This window comes from Macaca fascicularis, chromosome 2, assembly GCF_037993035.2.
Source record: "Macaca fascicularis isolate 582-1 chromosome 2, T2T-MFA8v1.1".
NCBI lineage: Eukaryota > Metazoa > Chordata > Mammalia > Primates > Cercopithecidae > Macaca > Macaca fascicularis.
Window position 1 is genome coordinate 168,539,824 of NC_088376.1, and position 17,943 is coordinate 168,557,766.

Sequence of the window (17,943 nt, forward strand, 5' to 3'; positions counted from 1 at the left end):
TTGCACGCTGGAAGTGGTAAAATCTCTAGGAGAGAAAAAAAAACTAATGAAACTTTGTTGTGGAATAGTTCACAAAGACATACAAGATGCGTTACATAATGCAGCCCTTTGTTTGTGGAGCCTCTGACAGAATCCTGCAGTTTTAGCTCAAGCTGAAAGCTGCCACCAAAGTCCTCCCTAACTCCAGACAGCTCTGAGTCTTTTTCCCCACCTCCTGCCATAATTACTCTGGCTTCTGATTAAATCACGCCTTATGTTCAAGGTCACTAACCTAAAACGACCCAAAGCTATTCATTTCTCTCCTCAACAGTTCCCTACTACTTACTTGTAATATTTGGAAGGCTTAAAAATAGCTTCTGTCCCAACTTATGTAGTCTTTTCTCCAAAAGCAAATGATATAATAGTTTCCTAAGTCATGGATTCAAACCTCAGGTGAAAAATTTTAGAAATAATTAGCATGCTAATGAGCCTGTAGCATTGGGGCGAATCACAGTCATACAACCTAAAGGACAGAGAAGGAGTCTTATTGCTAGTGGTATTTGACAAACGCTAGTTCCTCACTTAGTTTCAATAGAAGTAGAACTGCATAGGATTGTCTTCATGTTTAATAGAAGACTTGTTTATATCATCTCTTCTTTAAAACATTTATTGTTTGGGGGCTTATTCTACTGTCTTATTTCTTACTTAAAATATGTTGCTATTAATTTTGGAAAATATTTAAAAGTTTGCTTTTATTGTATATAATAATTGAGCTATAATTATATATAATATGTATATAATAATTATATATTGTGTATAATGAGCTACATTGTAACAAATTCTTGTCATATAATTTTTTATTATAGACTCTAATTTTCCTTTTTTTGACCTGGTTTAATCCTCTTTTCTGATACTAATCCAAATTCCCCCCTTCCTTTCTGTGTGAAAATTTCATTACATATAAAAGTCTAGCATATTTAATCAAGATGTGAAGCAAATGAATGTTTATTAAGTGCCAAGAATGTGACCAATGTCTGTTATCTAGTTAGGAAGAACAATTTGGTGAATTCAAATTATGAATGTTGTTATTATTACTTTGGTTAGAAATGTGTTCAGCAGCAGGTAGCAAATCCTGACTTGAGTGGTTTAAACAAATAGAGATTCAGTTTTCTCACCTAATAGGAAGTCCAAAAGTTGAGAGGTAGGGAATTCCTGGTATGTGATAAAGTCTGTGCTGACATCTCTGGGATTCTTTTTGTCTTTCTTTCTTGCTTGTCGCTTTATGATCACAAAATAGCTGCCACAACTCCAAGCATCATGTCTATGTTCAAAGAGGGAAGGAGGAGGAAACAGAAGGATTGCCTTTTACCTTCCTCTTTGTAACGGGAAAAAAAGCTTTCTCAGAAACTTGCCTCTCAAGTGGATTGCCACATAGATCTTACTGGCTATAATTGAATCCCTAGGCCACCCTTCTTTGCTAGGGAAGCAAGCAAATTAGAGAATACACTTGTCATAATTGGCTTATAAATTTCAAAACTCATCATCCAGCACTGAGCACATTGCCACTCTGCCCAAAATAGAGGTCTGCAGCTAGGAAGAATGAGGAAATGGAGTTTGGGTAGGAAATAGTGCCCACTTCCACTGTAATAGTTGGGGGGAAAGGAAAATTAGCATGGGCTATAAAAAGTAAAAATTAATTTATGGAAGAAGCAGAACATAAGCTGGACTATAATAAAGGAATTCAATCAATAAAATAATGGTAGGATACTCTAATTATAGAAAGAATAAAAGCTTAAAAGCAGGAACACATGTTATACGTGGTAAGTGGCCACTATATTGTGAATTCCATTATTCTTTGAAGATAGGAAATAAGTCTTATTTGTATTTTATTCCTACTGTCTCACACATAGAAGGTGCTTATTGAATCATAGTAAGTAAATGAATAATATTCTAATCCAGAAGTCTAGACATAATTTAAGAAATCATGGAGATAGTAGAATAGAAAATTTAAAATTAGGTCTCCTGTGGGAATACCAAAATAAAGGGAAACACTAACATAGTCTGCATTCACCACAGAACACTTGTTGGGAAGTACTGGAACCTAGGATGCCTAAGCAAGACAGGGCGAGTAATGGAGGCTGAAATACTAAGTTAATAATTTGAATTTGATCTGTGAAACCCCAATTATGTTTCTAGAATCATGTTTTTTTAATACACAAACAATAATCTTTAGCTATCCAGCCATTTAAAGCATCAAGCCTACTGCTGTCTCTTGCTCACTTTTTCTCCATGTTCAGTTCTCTGTGATCTCCAGGAAAACTTTGGAAAAATAAAAAGTAGTGTATTGGAGATCTCTACTGCAGAATAATAGTTTACAGTTATTCAGTTTTTGTTCTACTCCAGTCAAGAAGATTCCAATCAAAAAGATCCTAATCAAGGGGATTATTATATCATTTTAATGAATTAATCCCTTTCTTGTTATAGGGATTTCTCTGTCTCTTGTGACAGTTTTTGGCTGAAAGTCTATTTTGTATGATATAAGAATAGCCACTCTTACTAGCTTCGGGTTATCATTTGCTTGGAGTATATTTTTCCCACCTTTTACTTTGAGTCTATGTTTGTCCCTAAAGCTAAAGTGTGTTTTTGTTTTGTTTTGTTTTGTTTTGTTTTAGCAGCATATGGTTAGTTGTCTTCTTAATCTATATCTATTCAGTCAGTTTGTATCTTTTGATTGGAGAAGCTAATCCATTTACACTTAATTATTAATAGGTGAGAACTTATGCCATTTTTAAATTATTGTCTGGTTGTTTTTTAGTTCCTTTGTCCCTGTGTTGCTGTCTTTTTTGTGATTTGATTATCTTTTGTAGCAATATGCTTTGATTCCTTTCTCTTTATCTTTTATATATCTACTACAGGTGTTTTGCTTGTATTTACCATAAGACTTCCATAAAACAACTTATCATCATCTATTTTAAGGTGATAGCAACTTAAATTTGATCACATACAAAATCTCTACTCTTTTACTTCTCCTGTATACACACTTCATGTTATTAGTGTCACAATTTACATATTTTTATACTGTGTATCTATTAACAAATCATGTTATTATTTTTATAGTTTTGTCTTTTAATGTTTATACCAGAGTTGAAAGTGATTTACACACTATCATTAGAGCACTAGAGCTTTCTAGTATTTGACTATACACTTAATTTTTTTGGCAAGTTTTATACTTTCATCTTTTCATGGTGCTGATCAACATCCTTTCAGCTTAAAGAACTTTTCATGCAAAGCAGGTATAGTGATGGTGAACACCCCTCAACATGTCTGTCTAGGAAAGTCTTTACCTCTTCTTTATTTCTGAAGGATAGCTTTCCTGAGTATACTGTTCTTGGTTGACAGGTTGTTGTTGTTTTTTGATCTTCAGTACTTTGAATATGTCATCTTACTTTCTCTTTGCCTGTGAGGATTCTGCTGAGAAATTTGCTGACAGTCTTATGGGGACTCCCTTGAATGTGATGAGTTGCTTCGCTCTTGTTGCTCTCAAAATTCTCTGTCTTTGACTTTTGACAATTGGATTATAATTTAATTTAATGTAGATCTTTGGAGTTCTTTGGACTTCATGAATCTGGATGTTGATTTCTCTGCCCTGATTTGGGAAGTTCCTTGCCATTATTTCTTTCAATAGGCTTTCTACCCCTTTCCCTCTCTTCTCCCAAGAATTCCCTAATGTGTTTATTGATTCACTTGTTGGAGTCCCATAAGTCACTTAGGCCTTCCTCACTTTTCGTCATTCTTTTTTCTTTGTATTCCTGACTGCATAATTTCAAATGATCGGTCTTTGTGTTCACTGTTTCTTCTGCTTGATTAGGTCTGCTTTTGAACTCCTCTAGTGAATCTTTCTGTTCGGTTTTTGTGTTCTCCAGCTTCAGTAATTCTATCGGGTTCTTTTTTATTATCTCTATCTCTTTATTTAACTTCTCATTTTATTCTTGTATCTTTTTCCTAATTTTATTTAGCTATCTCTCAGTGTTCTCTTGTAACTCACTGGGCTTCTTTAAGACATCTATTTTGGATTCTTTGTCAGTTAATTCAGGGATCTCTGTTTCTTTCAGGATGGTTATTGGAGATGACTCTTTCTGTTCCTTATAGATTTTCTTTGTGATCCGTACATTTGAAGTAGCAGCTATCTTCCCAGTCTTTACAGACTAGTTTTGATGAGTGGAGACCTTTACCAGTTCATGGTGCTTAATATGAGACAAGATAGAGACAAATACCTTGGGGAGCACAGTCTAAGACTGGGGGCAAGGCCCTTTACACTTCTTTCCTGGCCTTCTCAAGGAAAAGGCTTAGTTCTGCGCTTTTTTCTTATTATACAGAGCAGTGCCAGCTGCAAAAGGATGCCTGCTCCTTTTATTTTTTGCTAACTAGCCCTCAGAACCAAGTTCTAATGGTCGTACAAGGTGAAATGGAAACTGGCTTCACAGAGGGCACTCTGAAATGCTGAGAATAAGGCCCCCTTCATTCCCTTTCCTCCCTCGTGAAAGAATAACCTCAGTTCTGCCCCTATTCCTAGTCTTGCAAGGCAGCTCCAACTGTAAGGAGTTGCCTTCCTCATTTCTTTCTTCCTGCCCATCCCTGGGAACAAAGTTCTACAGGTGCATCAGTACTCAGGATGAGGTAATATAGGAACTGACCCAACAGAGGGTTCTCTCAGAGGCCAGAGGCCAGGAAGCCAGATGCACACTCCAATCCCACTTTCTACGGCACAGGAGAAATCATGAGCTGAAGCAATCCTCTAAGTGATGCGCTAAGCCAGTCTGGGGGAAGTAGTGACATGACATTCTAAAGTGAAATTGCACTTTTAACCCATGCAAATGCAACTGCTTTTAGTTTGGGATCCTCTAGGGTACCTCTACTTCTCAGCTACAATCTGAATATATTTTCAAGGTATTTTGGTTCCAACATTGTTTTATCAGTATTTCTGTGGAAGAATGAAAGGTAGAGTTTTCCACTCTGCCATTTTGCTGACTTCACCCCTATTATTTGTTAAGACATTAATTTTACTTGAAAAAAAATATGCCATTTGAACTGGCTGATAGACAAAGTGTTAAGATATGCACCACTCAGTAACTTGGCATTTCTAACATGCCTATGGGTCTATAGCTATTTGATTACGTTTACTTGTTACTTTAGGCTTCAGCCTTCTTGATTAGGTTAGGATACATCAAATTATTTGAGCTGAATAGTGCTTCTTATTTTGACAGAAGAATATCTATTTTGTTTTAATTCAGTGATGTATTTTCAGTGGCGGATCTTTAAAATAATTCTTGTAAAACTTGTTATATTTTTAGTATTGGACTTAGATAAGTCACTTATCTGGGCCTCAGTTGTATCATCTGCAAAAAGAGGCAACAGGATTTAACATGGTCTCTAGTTAATTTGAGCTCTAAACTTGTGCGATCTCATTTTTCATTTCAATTCAACATATGTTAATGAATGGAATACTTACATAATGTAAATCAATGAGGTAGAACCTGAGTGGATACAGAGATGAATGTGATTCCTTCATGCAAATAGCTTATAATTTGATGCCTTCAAAATTGAGATGTGTATTCCCCAATACATCCTAGTTCCTTATGTTTGACATGTCATTTATAAATAAGGGTATATTATTTATTTTTTGAAGTGGAAGAAATTTATTTCCTTGTTACTATTTTCATCTCTAGATTTGGAGAAACAAAAATGGGGTCTAAACTATCATTTTAACAATATTGTGCATTTGTATTTCACCTTCATTGCCAAGCATTTAGGAGATTCTGGAATCATTTTCTTATCCATCACTAAAGTAGCCCAGTGCGAGTAGAAAAGGACAGTTATTCCCCTTTTAGTGATTAGAAAACTGGACCTGATTTTTCTGGAGTTATATAATATGCCACTGAATGAGAACAGGTAAAAATGCAGGAACTCTCAAGACTGCCCAGCCAGGTTCCTTTGTACGTTACAGTTTCTTTTAGTAAGTTCTGCAGAGCCTGATTCCTAAATCATCTTTCAAACCAGATTCTTTCTTATTCCCTATCCAAACAGCAGCATAGCCGTTGATGATTTCAGATATATCAACAGGAAAAAAAATTGTGGTGAAAGAATGGAATGTATGCAGCAAGAAGTGTGCTGTGCAAGCTGTGATACAGTGTACAATGTTTCCGTCTTTAGTTGGAATTAAAATTAGAAGTTGAAAAAACTTGGGGACTCCTCCATCAATCTAATCTAGAAACGTTTGACTGTAGGCCCAGAAGTCCATAATGAAACCTGCCCTTTTGCTATTTGAGAACATCATTCTGAACATGCCACCTTGGAAACTTTGCATCAGTTCTTGGTATCACTAGAATTTTCCTATCCTGCTTTTGAGAAGAGTCAGTGTGAGAACAAATATACTTCTTTTTACAAATCTTGAAAGTAGATCCTTAGAAATAGGTGATTACATTTCCTTCATAACCTAAATCTTCCTATGTAGTAAAAAAACCATATTCGTGTTTGGTCTCATAGTTTCCTTAGTCAAAAAATTTGCATCTAAAAGCCTAGGAAAATGTTTGGCCTGCACAGTTGAATGTTTAAACAGGTGCGCACTGCACTGGTCTGGCTGAAGAAAGGTAGTCTCCTCCACTTGGAAACCCTGACATTAAGAGAATGATTCTTGTGCCAGCTTTCAGGAAAGCTTGTGAAGAAAAAGTTCAGGTGATTCTTAAGTCTTATTACCTGATTATCAGCCCACGTGCCTCGCTTCCATTCTGTATTCTCATGAAGAAATTGATTTAATAGATTCAAGATATTATTAAATACATTCTGCATTAATATTATATGTCCTCTTTGAATCCAACTGGCAATACAATAGAATTTCATTTTATAAATAACACCTTTCAAGCTAACACCACAGGGCACAGTACAAAAGAATCAAAATAGAACACAAATGCTGTAATCAAATGCAGACCCCAGGAAGGCTGATTAAAAAGGCATGTTGCTAGTAAGAACAGCCGACAGGGTAAGTATAGTGGGTCATAGCAGAAAAGCCAACAGAACAGAAGGGCAAACTAAAATAAAATGGAGTCGCCTGCCTGACAAGGACTTATGACACTCCTTTGTCATCATCTCTTTTTGAACTCAGGAATTGCAGAGGAGAGGGGGGTGTGTATGTGTGTTGGAGGAGAGAACTAAACATAGGGTCATTAAGTTTATCCTCAGTACCACACATAACACAAACCAAAGGAAATCATAAGGATAACCACCTGCAGCTGGCAGAGATGCCTACAGTGTGATTGTGAGACAACCCAACATGGCTTGCTTTGCGGATACCACTGGCTTTCAGAAAACACAACTGTGAAGTAACAAGTAGACCCCTTCCATAGTAGTGAGAACAGATAGTACTGCTGATGGCCAGGCATAGGTAAAAATGGATGAATGGTGAGAAGGGTGTTCTGTGGTCTTGACTTCAGTACAGTCTACTCTCCATAGAACTCTCCTCACCCAATTAGCTTTTCTGCTGTCAGCCTCTCACAGCCGTACTCCTTGCTAATGTCAGGTGTTTGTGGTTTTAAACCCTACCTCTAATTATAGGGCAAAAGTACCTGTTCCCTTCTTAAGGGAATTAGGCAAAAGCAGGGGAGGTAATTTGGAATATACTCTCTCCCTATATGTAAAACTAGTTCTAACAATGATCACAATGTCATAGTTTACCAAGTTGGTCATTTATTGATGCCTCTCTATTTAATATTAAGGGTAGAACAATATAGGACAAGAATCATAAGAAAAATTTCTAAATATGTATTTTTCTGAAAAACAGTAACCTATATTTGGCCAGGCATGTGGGTAATGCCTGTAATCCCAGCACTTTGGGAGGCCGAGGCAGGCGGATCACGAGGTCAGGAGTTCAAGACCAGCCTGACCAATATGGTGAAACCCCGTCTCTACTAAAAATACAAAAATTAGCCAGGTGTGCTGGCACGTGCCTGTAATCCCAGCTACTTGGTAGGCTGAGGCCAGAGAATCGCTTGAACCCGGGAGATGGAGGTTGCCGTGAGCCAAGACTGTACCACTGCACTCCAGCCTGAGCAACAGAGCAAGACTCCATCTCAAAAAAAAAAAAAAAAACCCTATATTTAAGAGCCACCCCTCCACAAAATTGTCATAGAAGAAGAAAATATGAGTTCTAGAGTTAATTAAAAAGAAAAGGAAAGAGAAAGGAAAAATGATAATTGAAGCAATTTTTACCTCAAAGCTTTTGGTTGTTTGTAATGACTCTCCTGATTACCCACTTAGTTGAGATTCTGGCGTGAGATCACTGTTGCATAAATTTAGGTCAGTAGCTTAGTATTTCTGTACATTTTTTTCTTAAGTAAATTATAAACATGTAATTAAAATGTATGTGGGCAGCACTTGGGGGAAAAGGTTATTGTACATATACTGGTACTGTAACTTTTTAAAATATTCTATTATAGGCATTTATTTACTGGCCTCTTATTTTTCTTAATTCTGACAGTATTTGCTTAACTATGTACAGGGAGTTGGTTTATTAGTAAACGTGAACAGTAGTGCAATCAGTTGAAAATATTGAATTATAATCTCTAATGTGCGTTATTTCATGAAGTGTGTGAGCAAATAATAATGTCTGTGCCAGTTACCAATATATTACCTCCCATTGCCTCCTTCCAAATGTAGTCCTCCTTGCCTGCTCGGCAAAAATGTATCTGGATTCTTTGAATATTTTTTCTTTGCTAGCTGGTATGAGGGTGCTTTGTCAGTAGAGAAAGTAGAGAGACATTGCAGAAAGAAGAAATTTTCCTTCCTGGTTGTCATGCACTACTTTGGCAGCCTCCTGCAATGCGCATGGTTTCTCCAGAGCCTGGCTTCTACAATGTAAGCAACTTTTACAGCGTCTAGCTCCTGCAGCAAATGCAGCTAACCCGGTACCCAGCAGCTGAAGCACAGATAGCTTCTCTAGTACCTGGTAGGTAGCAGCTACCCCTGGCACCCACCATACACAAACGTGTACACACACATTGGGCAATTTATAGCAGAGTGCCTCAGATGAGATACCTCCCTGTAAATAGCTTTCATTGGCACCCTAGAGTGCAGGTTCTACTGATGCAGCTCCCCAGCAACTTCTCGCCATTCAATGAGTTATGACTGTGCGTTGTCTAACAAGGTCTGGATCCTGGTCCAGGGGTCCAGAAGATTTTTATCTTGAGTCCTACATCTAGATCTCAGCCCAGGGATGGAGGAGACTCTTCCTTGGGTATGCTGTCTTAGCCCTACAAATAATGGCTGTTCCTTACATTTGTTATTCTTCTATTCTTTTTTATTTTTTGAGATAAGGTCTTGCTTTGTCACCCAGGCTGGAATGCAGTGGCATGAACACAGCTCACTGCAGCCCCAACCTCCTGGAATCAAGCTATCCTTTCACCTTAGCCCCACAAGTAGCTGGGACTGCAGGCACACACCATCATACTCGACTAATATTTTGTAGAAACAGCATTTCACCATTTTGCCCAAACTAGTCTTCAGCTCGTAGGCTAAAGACCCACCTCGGCCCTAAGTGCTGGGATTACAGGCATGAGCCCCTGCGTCTGGCCCATGTTATTCTTACATTCTTTAAAGTATTCTTTACATCTTACTAGCTACTCTCATTACTTTAATACCCTGTTATTATTAATAATTTAAACTAAATTTTTCTATTCAAATTGCTGTATGATCTCTCTCTACAAACAGGCCCTGACTGACACATACCCAAAGAATATTAAAATAATCTATATTCTTTGGGAGTAGGAGAAGGTAAATATTATAAGTCATCTTTTTATAGAACAGATTAGTATTGGTACAATGTGCATTATCTAGGGCTGGCTATTAGATGGACAAAAAGTTTTGAGAATTTGCTGCTACACTGGAAAGTGCTACAATAATATGGTGCTATATATTAGTCTAACTGTATATACAGTTTAAAGATCAAATTTTTAAATATTTTACATGATTTTGCTGAGACTTTTTAAAAATGTAAGCTATAATGAAGCAAACAACAAAGGTTGGACTGAAAAATAATTTGTTGACCCTGAAAAGATGTTGCAAAATAATAATTCTATAATGTAAATTTGTATATTATTAATGCTAGGATAATGATAACCATCCTTTATTGAGAACTCAGAAAGTCCTCAATACTTTATATTAATTTATTGGATCCTCATATTAATTAATAGAAGTGGATATTATTATCATCCCTATTTTACAAATGGGAAAAGAAAGACTTGGTAAGGTTAAGGAACTGGCCTGAGGTGTACATATAATAATTTCAGAGCCAAAATGTGAACCTAGATCTGCCTATGAGCCCTGAATCTTAACCACTGCCCCCTGCTTCCAGAATACTGACACTGAAGCAAATGGCAAGTCATTTGTGAAAACAAATGCAGGATACTTGCTTTTGTTGGTTTTCATCAAAGATCCAGAAAAAGACAACTCTGACATATCCATAGAATGTATATAGCACACGCTGAGATATTTCTGAGTTAGCTAACCTATTACTTTTTCTTAACAAAATATGGACAAACTGGATGAACATGGTGATCAAATCCCCAGAACCAAAGTGTTAACAGTGTATCAAAACCCAGCAGCCTTTATTCAGAGCTGAATTGAAGGCAGATGAAATATTAACAGCAGTTCTAACAGCATAAAATGAAATATGAGATCCTGTATCCGAAATTATTAGTAACCTGTTAAAGGAAATGCTGAAAAATGGCAGTTACCAAATTAAAACTGGGAAACAGAGCCCAAATGGGAAATTTCAAAAAGTTTGGAGGAAAATAAATGACAGATTGTCCTCTTGGCTCTTATTACTATGCCATCCTAAATCCTACTTGGCAATGGATGGTGGAGGTGAAATAAGAACTGCATTGCTGCCAGTGCTGGTCCTCAGATTTGTAGTCCTAAGTGTCTGTGATGGTGTCTGGGATTGATTGGAAAAGTAGTTGGAAGTCGGTAGCATTTTAGCTTTATCTAAGTTAAAGAGTCTGGAGACTCTTATTATGAAAGGCTTTCTCTCATTTGTGAATTGGCCCCTTTGCTCCACTTTTGGATGGCTGGCTTTCTCCATGCCCAGCTACACTAAATATTCTACATGGGAAAGCTATTTTCCTTAAACGCCTTCAGATTTAAAGCCATCTATTTGGATATGTTGGTGTTTATGACTCAAAATATCTAGCATCAAATAAAAAAAGAGAGATTACAAATACAAAATACCAAGTAGTAAATGAAGGACATATTTTTCCATTAGTAACTGAGAGCATAGAAATTACTATAAGCAGAGTTGTTGAGCAGTTGATGCCAAAGGGAGAAAAAAAAGGAAATGAGCTATAGAACCATAGAATCTTAGTGCTGGCAGAGACTATGGAGTTTATGCAGTCCTACCCTATCATTTTTCAATGAAGAGACTGAGACATGGGGAGTTAAGGGACTTGACTTGCCCAAGACACATAGTTGTTTACTGACAGTCAGGCCAAAAACATTTCCCAACTCCCAGCCCGGAACTGTACAGTTCAGCATGCTACTGCCGTCCTCTACTGAAAATTAACACTAACTCAGCCTGGAACATAGAAGAATTCAGCATCTGTGGGGAGTGAAAGAAAAGATGAATTTAGAGTGGAAATCAGTCTGGGAAAAGAAAAGAGGAAACGGATGATTTGTCATTGTGACTTGTTGGTCAAGGTTGTATAAGATGTTTTGTGTCAGTTACTCCCCTGTGCATTCCCACAAAATACAGTGAAATTATTTGGTTCTAATTCCGCAGGGTTTATATTTATATGTACAGGTTTTATTTGCTTGGCGAATTCTCCATGCACAAGTCATCTCCAGGTGTAGATTGGTTTGTGGATGGCATTGCTATTGAACCTTGTCATTTACATGGGTCTGACTTTCTTTCTCCAGCAGTAAAGTATGCTCCAGGGGAATCTTCTTCATGGGATACTCCTAACTGAGGGTCAGAAGTAGGCTTACGATGTAAGAATTATCTTCTGTTAACCCTTGTATTGTTAACCTCATGGAAAACTTGGGCCATATGTGGGACTTTTAATCAGGCTAATGAGATAGGTGAAATAATTTTCTTTGTTTGGAAGCACAGAGTAATTTGAAGTAAACCAGTAGCAAATAAGATACAATAAAAATGTCCCAATAGGATCCCCTGTGAAATAGCATTGTAGCAGTATAGATCTTCTAGTTTAGTCAAATATTTTTCAGAACAGAGCAACCAGAAATGAGAGAATCAGATAATATGATGAAAACTACAGATGGAATGCTTTGCATGAAAAGTGATTATATACAAGAGAGGGCTTAGGAGTGGGTAGGAGTAGAGTTGGAAAAGAGTGGGTAACTGAAATAAGAGAAGATAATGCTTGACCAGGTCTAGTAAAATATTCCCTGCCACAACCGCTATTCCATGAAGAGATTGAGCCAAGAGGCCTGAATAAACTAACCTTAAGTTCAGAGTTGCCATTATTGTGGGAGGCATCAGGGAGAGCACATCCGGATTTGTGTTACACAGTAATCACTGCTGGGTGTCAGCATTCATCAGCCAGATGGTCAGACCTACAATTAATCAATTAGGCTGCGATGATCAACTGGACTACGTTTTCCCCTTTGGTAAAAAGCCCTCATCATGCGGTTAAGGCCAATAACACTTTTATCCTGTTGCTTTTGGAGAAGCTTCTAAAAATTCCTCTTTTCTTTTTTGGGCCTCTAGTTACTGGACAACTGTTAGGCTCCAAGTTGCTTTGACAACATAGATACCCAAATTCAAGGATTTCACATAATAGATTTCCAACATCCTGTGTCTTCAAGTATAATGTTTAACGTACCCAGACAGAAATAATCTTTTTAAAGCAGCATTGTCAGCAGTGTTACTCAACTGATTTTACTAAAGTCTTCATATTGATTCCAGTCAATCCAGTGGAACAATGCTGGAGGGGATTCTTTCACTGGGTAGTTTTATACAGATGATATGATGTGATAATCAAATAATATGAATAATAAGCAATTTATTGAATGTTCGCCATATGACAGGTACCGCTGTGATAAGGGTTGATGAACATTGATTCAGTGCTTATAATGATTCCATGAGGATGACAATATTATTCAAAGAGGGAGAAACTGAGACTAGAAAGTTCATTTGCCCAAGGTTAAACAGTTAGTAAATATGTGTTGAGATGACTTAATACCCTCTGAAATGAAAGCTGAAAGTTTATTTTACATTTCCTTACCCATATACATCTGTGCATCTCTAAGGGACAACATTTAGGAACTATGTGGTGGGTCCTCATTATTCCTCTTGAAAGGACTTTAAAGAAATATTTTAGTTGTGTTCCCCAAGTCTGTTGCTCTCCTTCTGTTTTCCATGCTGTTTTATTCTACATCATGTGACTTGAGATTACTTTCTTCCGTCTTTATGGCCATTACTATCATTTCCTGACAATTATCAGTCTCCACCTTGGTATCTTCATCTAGATATGATTTCTCTAAGTCTGTTCAGATACCAAGACTTTTTTGTATCAGTTGACTTATAGAGCAATTTGCCTCCTCTGAAACAAAATGTCTATCACTATTTTTTTTTATGTTGAACCTTGTTTTTCTGTCTATTTTATTTTCCGTCTCCCCTTGCTATATTACAATACTGCTGCAGAGGGAGAGGTGTTTGAAGTCCTGTTAGTGGGAACATCACTTCTTGATGGAGGTTTAATGGAGGTCTATGCTGGTCCCATTGAGTAGAAATATGGTCACAGTGTCATAGTTCCCCTGTGTTTTATCATTAACTGGTATCTCTCTTTTCTTTAAGCTCTTCTCTATCCCCTCCCAAGCTCAATTTAAAGAGTACTCCTCTTTAACCATTTCATACAGGCTATATACAGACACTGTTAACCCTAATGTACTTGAGGTATCAGACTCATAATTGTATTATTTTATGAAATATGAGGCTTTTCTTGCTATTTAACTGCAGTGCTTTGCATTTTATTTGTTTTGCTACTTACTGAATTGGGAAAACAGTGCGAAAATACTAGGATAGTATATAGGAAATCACCATTTCTTAATCACGTTTGGGAGCATGTGGAAGAAAAGATATTTCAGAAACCTTAATGAGCATCTTTTATCCTCCAGGGCTCTACCAGCGCCCTCTTTTTCTGCCTGTGGCACTCTGTTTTGTCCTTGCTATGTTTGGTAAGCAGCTTTTTTTTCTCTTGATGCTTCTTTTCTTACAGTCCTACAATCTTCACCCCAGAGCTGATGAGGCGCTTTCATTTTGACCTGCAGGATTTCTGATATTGCAGAACAGAGTCCTGCCATCTAGACTGCCTTTCTGCTTCATTTTGCTCCTGACCTAAACCCCCCTGCTATTCCAGGCCTGGCCTCTCATGACCAGAGACTGCTGACTCATCCTGGCCTGTGCCAAGCTGTGCAGTCGCTTAGTGATGTGGACAGGAGTCGAAGGACTAGAATGAGATCACTGAACTCATTTCACTTGTTGCTTACGGTACAGTCCAGCATGAGCTGGAAATGTAGGAACCTCAGCCTCCCGAGCAGAAAGAGTAAGTAGATAAAACACACCGCATCACCAAGTCCTCAACAAGCAGTAGTCGGGTGGCGGGTGGGGGCTCGCTCTATCATGGCCGTGGCTAGGGCATTCTGGTTCATCAGGAGTTTTCCTTTGTCCTCTCTTCTTCCTCTTCTCCACAGTCGTACCCTTCCCCCCTTCCCTGAACTTCCCTTCTGAAAATGTCTGGATGGTACAGCAGTGATCTGGGCAGAAATGAAATTTGGCTAATAAGCAGCCTCTGCACAAAATTCTGGAACAGTGACACTGTTGAAATTGCTTAGTTTAGTTTGTCTACTGGGAACTCACATGAACTTCCCAACAGAATTCAAGGGGATGAAATCTTTTTTGTTCTGTTTTGTTCTCCTTTCCTTTTTGATTCTCTTTTTCTTTCTGTTTTGAGGGAGGTAGTTTCAGGAGACATGGCTGCATTCTGGTGTGGTGTAAAGTTTTCCGTCGGGAGACAATAATGTACATTCCTCTGGCAGGACGGGATGGGTTTTTTTTGTTTCTCTTACTGTTGTTTATTTATAAGACATTTCCTCCCAGTTAGTGGAAGTTAGATCGTAAGAGGCTCCAGTGATTTTCCTTCCACCTCCCCTCCCTAATTTCTGTGCTTCAGCACTCTGGAACACTGTGAACTCGACAAACTAATCAGAGCAGGGAGCTTAACAGCCAGGCCTGGACACCCTCAAGAGACTGTGTGCTGATTCTCAGTCGTCACTCCTTGGATCAGGAACCACAGTCCTGGTGAGTGGTGAGGTTCCAGAATTTGATGTGTCAAGGATTTTATTCTTGGTGTCTCTAAGGCAAGCAGGAAATAAAGGGTGTTTTTAAAACAAACAAGCAAAAAATACAATTAAAGAAATACTACTAAACAGTCAAATGGAATGATGAAGATTTTTAGCGGGCACAACTGAGAGCACTCTACGGACAATGGCAGAGCCTTGAGACTATGCTCAGGAGCAGCCTGCAGGCATAGGTTTCATACTGCCACCGATGGATGTCAGCCTTGACATGCCTAGCAAACATGCTTGTGGGGGAAGGAAGATAGGTGAGTGGGGGCAGGGAGGTAGTATTCAGGGAGGTAGATGTGGGAAGTGAAAGTGGGATTAATTGTTCATTTGGAGTCTCACTCCACCAGCTTTCCATGCATTTCTGTTCTGAGTATTTACATTATGCTCACAGTACTTACATACCCAGCTAAGCAGGAAAGGATATCTATATTGGATGTAGAGCAAACATTCTTGCTAATACTGTTCTAAAGATCACTTTGCTAACTGGTTGCTTTTAAATGTTAGGGAACCTCCCCACACCCGACCTTTGGAAAATATGATTTGTCACACCCTCTTCTTTATTCTTCTGCATTCATAGTATCAAGCAGAAGAATGCAATGAGAATCCTTATTTGGTTCCGGGGAAATTTATCATCCTGCCACAGGAAAACTAAATGACTGTCCTCACAGTATTAAACCCAAATATAGTGTTGTCCTCAATATAAGGGACACTGGTTGAGAGTGCTCTGGGAAGCTGTCGAAGGAATGGAGTGGGGGTGGTTGCATCCTGTCTGATGTGAGACTAGCAGAGGAGTCCACAGACCAGCTTTCATAGCCAAAATGTGCCTTCCATATCCTTCTTAATAACTCATACTCTCCCTAAAAGTAGAATTCCTATTGGAATGTGTTTTTACCCTTTACCATCAGGTCCCTGCTTAGTTTCTTTTCTAGAGGTATTCCATCTTACTGAGTTTTCTCATATTCTTTCTAATTTCAAGAATCTGGTATGTTCTAAAATATTAAGTGTGGAAAAAACAAAAGAAGAAACAAAAACCAGAAAAAAAAACATGGTGGCCATAAAAGCATTCGACTGTGTGGCAGCATCTGAAGTGAATTGCTTTTTGGAAAGAGGGAGAGTCTTTGATGTCCCCAATATGGTTCTCATAGGCTGAAACTTCCAGGAATCACAACCCAGCCTAAGGGGCACTTACTCGATGTTCTTAAATTTTAGGAGAGAGATGCTATTTTATTGTTTTAGTTGTCCTTGCTATTAACACATTGTCAGTAGATTTCTCCTAGAAGTTTAAAATACTTTAGCAATGGATGATTTTACATTTAACCAGATGTGCATTGTATGTGCCTGTTGCATGTACTCTTGTCCAAGCTGGTACAGTGATCCAGCATATTACATTGGTACTCAGCTTTGGAATTTTGTCTGCTATACTGAGTGATTCAGATTCTTAACCATAGAACTCATACATGCTCGTATATCCCAAGTTTCCTTTAGAGACTGACCACTGCTACAGCCCTATCAGGTTTGTCAGTGGCCTCTAGGACAGAATCAGCTTCCTATCACAATTCCTATAGTTTGTGAGGCACATTAAATTCCTCAGCTGTCATTGTGATAGGAAATAGTCTCAGAGTTTTATTAGGGCTAGTATGGTAAAAGTTTAATGTTGTATTAATAGTAAAGTTTGCCTATTGTAGTTAGCTCATGTTAGTTAGTACTACACTATTTATGTGAATTTCTTGGGTAATTTTCATTAGTTATCTTGTTTTCTAAAGAAAAAAAGTTTAAAGGGAAATGGTGTTAAATGTTTACAATATGGTATAAAAAATGTAACTAGCTCTTAGGCCATAACCACCAAGACCTACATAGGAGGTTAACATTCCTCAGTTAATATTCAAACTGCGCAGACTCCCAGGAAAACTATCTCATAGTCTCTGGTAGGGATGTCTATTAGAACTGCACTGAGGGCAAGCTAGATCTCTAACGCTTTGAAAACATGTTATTATTGACTGCATAGGAAGTTATATAAGCCACTTTAAGCAGAGAATAGGTGAAAACACATATTTAAGAGTATTCCCAAGACATGACATTTTAAAAATATATAATCTGCCAGAGAGGTTTCTCTTATAGTGGCTGAGATCTGGAGTTCCAAGTGGCCGTGGAAGAATTTCATGACTAAATTGAAATATATAAGAAGTCAGAATTTGATTAGTATACCTGCGATACAAAGGCAAGACAATGATATATTTCTTTGTGTTTCAATGGCTATATTAATATTACCTATGTTTTCAATACCTTGATTATAAGCCTTCACAACGTACTATCAGTAACTCAGTTTCCTAGTGCTAACCTGGAAATTCTAATTTCATTAAATTAGTAAGGATGCATGTTGTGAAATGTATATTTCCTTGCGTGCATATTTTGGCTGTAAGTACTTCCTATACGCTATATTCATTTAATTAGGCAGTCGCAAATATACACAAATGAAATTGCTAAATAACAGAATTGTCACTACCCCAATAAGAAGTTGTTCTTTCTTATTTGTATAGAAATGGTTTTTAGTAT

General features: G+C 37.8%; 1 protein-coding gene across 47 annotated transcripts in view; it reads left to right on the plus strand.

Moving 5' to 3' along the window:
• The window catches only part of ZBTB20 (zinc finger and BTB domain containing 20), an 813,376-nt gene that overhangs the window by 506,096 nt on the left and 289,337 nt on the right, over positions 1-17,943 (plus strand). For 3 of the 47 annotated variants that reach the window (XM_074033422.1, XM_074033401.1, XM_074033427.1), the window contains exon 1: positions 14,520-14,588. The exons of the other annotated variants lie outside the window; for them this stretch is intronic. The gene's annotated coding sequence lies outside the window, so the exon portion shown is untranslated. Of the gene's footprint in view, positions 1-14,519; positions 14,589-17,943 lie in introns of those variants that run through there. 47 annotated transcript variants of the gene reach the window in all.